A 3,757-nucleotide genomic window follows, 5' to 3' on the forward strand; every position below is an offset into this window, starting at 1 on the left:
TATATAGTTATTGAGAGAGAGTCGTGACTGCTTTGTCTCCAGAACTAACCTTAAGTTATAGATAGGGAAAAACCTGCTTTTTTCTAAACCACAACAGCTTTAGGTTAGGGTGTTAAGATTCCAGAATCTTATCTGCCATCTGGAGAAAGGGCTGCCTCTGTAACTAAAGAAAAGAAAGAATATTTTTGTAGTTTCATCTATTGACTGTTTGTTTGCAACTGTGATGATCTGTGCCAAGTCTTCAAGGACTTTGAATAAATAAATATCCTTTTTTGATGTTTAAAACCAGTAAGAGTCTAGTTGAGTATCTCAAACTTCTCAATATAGACACTTGCAGTTTTTCTCAGGCATAGAAAGAAGCACATTGCAGTTTTATTTTTTATATTGTCTGGGCGGACGGCACAGTGACTGCTTTAAGATTTCTTAGCTAGTTTGACAGTTGAGCAGGAACTTGATTCTGGATCTCTTAAGACTCAATCCAAGACTCTAACAACTACTCCACATTGGGTATAAACTGAATAGAGCACCAAACAGGAGTCCTGTGTCCCTTTCACAATGGACACCAAACTATATTGGGCTGATGGAATAATCTCAAACACTAAGAAATAAGGAGGGAATGAATGGAAAAAATGTTGAAAAAAAGGTTTTGAGTGTTGGAAAACCTCGAAGAAAATCCAAAAGAATCCTGAACTGATAGGAATTTTCACACTTTAGGACATATTCTGTACAAAATTCATGTGCAGAAAATATTAATCAAATCAAATATTTATTTCGGTCATAGACCAGCACAGGAAATAAAAGTCAGAGGTTCATACATACTTGGTATCGCTTCTCGGCCTTTTGACTAAGATTAAGTGTAGTATCTGTTCTTATCAGAAAATATTAGTTCCTGCACAGAAAAAGCGATTTCTAGTACATTATTTTCTATTACAACAGGTCCTGCATTATAAACATATGTTGAAAACTGTAAGTTTTTTGAGACTTTCTAATGGCAGGAAGAACATTACTTAAATTACTTATTGCTACATTTGAAAAGAAACATAATGAAGAATTACTCTTCTAAGAATCAGGTGTCATCTTCAAATAGATCTTTATAAATACACAGGAATTTCTACAAACACTATGGGCTTCCTATTTGACTGGAAGTTATGCATCCATATTTTCATATAGACTGTTCTTTTTAATCTGCTTTAATATTTTGAAGAATAAAGTTATTTTCAAAAGAGAATTTATAGCTCTCGATGGTAATGAAACCAATGCATGTAAAACCATAATTAATAAGGGTGTGCAATTTGGTTAAAACCCATGGTGTTTTTGGTGTCTGGAGTTCAATGACCTTTTGATCCATTTTTCAGGAGCTTCTGAATTCGGTCAGGGAAAAAAAATCCATTTTTTTTTGGTTTGGCAGACAAAAAATTTGGGAAGATTTAGCCCATTGAAGGCAATGGGAAACTTATGAGGCTCCCCTTTCCATCATTTTTTGGGCATCAGTCTTTTGGGTTATCATTTCATATTTGAATATTGGATATCCAAAATACAACATCATTCGAGCTTTACAAGCACAGCATATTTTTGAATGAAGCATAGTGTTCGAGGATCAGGACATTCATAGAATCATAGAATCATAGAACCAAAGAGTTGGAAGAGACCTCATGGGCCATCCAGTCCAACCCCCTGCCAATATTGCAATTATTATTATTATTTATTTATTTATTTATTTATTTATTTATTTACTTCATTTATATACCACTTTTCTCAGCCCTTGGGTGACTCAAAGCGGTTAATAATAGCAATTTAAATCACCCCTGACAGATGGCCATCCTCTGTTTAAAAGCTTCCAAAGAAGGAGCCTCCACCACACTCCAGGGCAGAAAGTTCCACTGTTGAACGTCTCACACAGGCAGGAAGTTCTTCCTCATGTTCAGATGGAATCTCTTGTAGTTTGAAGCCATTGTTCCGCGTCCTAGTCTCCAGGGAAGCAGAAAACAAGCTTGCTCCCTCCTCCCTGTGGCTTCCTCTCACATATTTATACATGGCTATCATATCTCCTCTCAGCCTTCTCTTCTTCAGGCTAAACATGCCCATCTCCTTAAGCCACTCCTCATAGGGCTTGTTCTCCAGACCCTGGATCATTTTAGTTGCAAAATAGAGGGTTAGCATTATGTTCCTATTGATGCAGGCAATAATCCCATTGGCTTTTTTTTGCCGCCACATCACATTGTTGGCTCATGTTTAACTTGTTGTCCAAGTGGACTCCAAGATCTTTTTCACACGTACTGCTCTCAAGCCAGGCATTGTCCCCCATTCTGTCTCTTTGCATTTTGTTTTTTCTGCCTAAATGGAGTATCTTGCATTTGTCACTGTTGAACTTCATTTTGTTAGTTTTGGCCAATCATCTCTCTAATCTGTCAAGATCGTTTTGAATCCTGCTCCTGTCCTCTGGAGTATTGGCCGGGGAAAAAATCCATTTTTTTGTTTGGCAGCCGAAGGATTTGGGAAGATCTAGTCCATTGGAGTCAGTGGGAAACTTATGAGGCTCCCCTTTCCATCATTTGTCTTAAGAATCCCCTACTTTGTTATTCTGTATTTTATGATGCGGCATTGAATTATTGCCAATTGTAAGCCACCCTGAGTCCCCCCAAGGGCTGAGAAGGGCGGGGTAAAAATGTTCGAAATAAATACAAATAATAAATACTTCTGGCATCCTTCCCTTTATTCTCCTTCAGCTAGATCTGTGTTAAAGCATCGGGCTTAAGAAACCCCTGCTTCTAGCATCTCTCCCTTTAATCTCCTTCAGCTAGACCTAGGAAGGAATTGAATTCTCCCCATGGGGACTCAAGGGAGTCAGGCTGTCTCCTCCCTTCAGTAAAAAAAACCCCAATATTTAAACAAACACCCCCTTCCTCCAAATGCCCTTTCACAGGCCACAAATGAAATTGCCTAAAGAAAAAGATTGGAATTGAGTTGAAAAGCAAGATCCTAAGAGCAGCTAAGGCACTGAGATAGATAGAATACGTAGCACTTGAGCAGTTTTTTTCCTGGTTGGCTCAGGGAGGCAGCAAGGCTCACAGCCTCACAGGTAAACCTGCCTCTCTCTGAGCACTCCATGTGTAGCCAAAACAAATCAAAGTAGCCATTTTTTGTCGCAGCTATCGTGTCGCTGCTTTCAAGTTGGGGTTGATTCCAAGCATCCAACCCCCCTTTGCAGAAGCTGCGTCCTGTTGCCCAAGGAGAACAACCAACAGAAAACAAACTGTCTTCAGATCAAGAAATGTTTATATACAGTAGTCACAAAAATAGTTTCAAGCCTCAATCCTCCAGCAAACTTTTCTTCAGCCTCTTCAGCAATGTCTTCCTCTTTGTCTTCTCGTTCTCTAGCATTCTCAGCATTCTCTGCTCATTCTCATCTCATCTCTACAACACGAGATGCAGAGCCAATCTTAAGAAATGGGGCTACAAAGTTGAATCCACAACATGCGAGTGTGGAGAGGAGCAAACCACTGACCACCTGCTGCAAAGCAACCTGAGCCCTGCCACATGCACAATGGAGGACCTTCTTGCAGCAACACCAGAGGCACTCCAAGTGGCCAGATACTGGTCAAAGGACATTTAATCAGCTACCAAGTTTGCAAAATTTATGGTTTTTTGGGTTTTTTTATCTGTTTGTTTGTTTTGTTCTGTTAGAAATGTAATACAATGTTCTGGTTGCGGAAGACACAATAAATAAATCTCTACCACACACAGTGCTTAGTCCCAA

General features: G+C 39.2%; 1 pseudogene; it reads left to right on the forward strand.

The window, feature by feature from the left end:
• The first annotated feature begins 824 nt into the window (after positions 1–824).
• On the forward strand, positions 825–987 carry LOC132783359 (U2 spliceosomal RNA; annotated as a pseudogene).
• The last annotated feature ends 2,770 nt before the right edge of the window (positions 988–3,757 follow it).

Source organism: Anolis sagrei, chromosome 8 (genome assembly GCF_037176765.1).
Source record: "Anolis sagrei isolate rAnoSag1 chromosome 8, rAnoSag1.mat, whole genome shotgun sequence".
Classification (NCBI taxonomy): Eukaryota; Metazoa; Chordata; class Lepidosauria; order Squamata; family Dactyloidae; genus Anolis; species Anolis sagrei.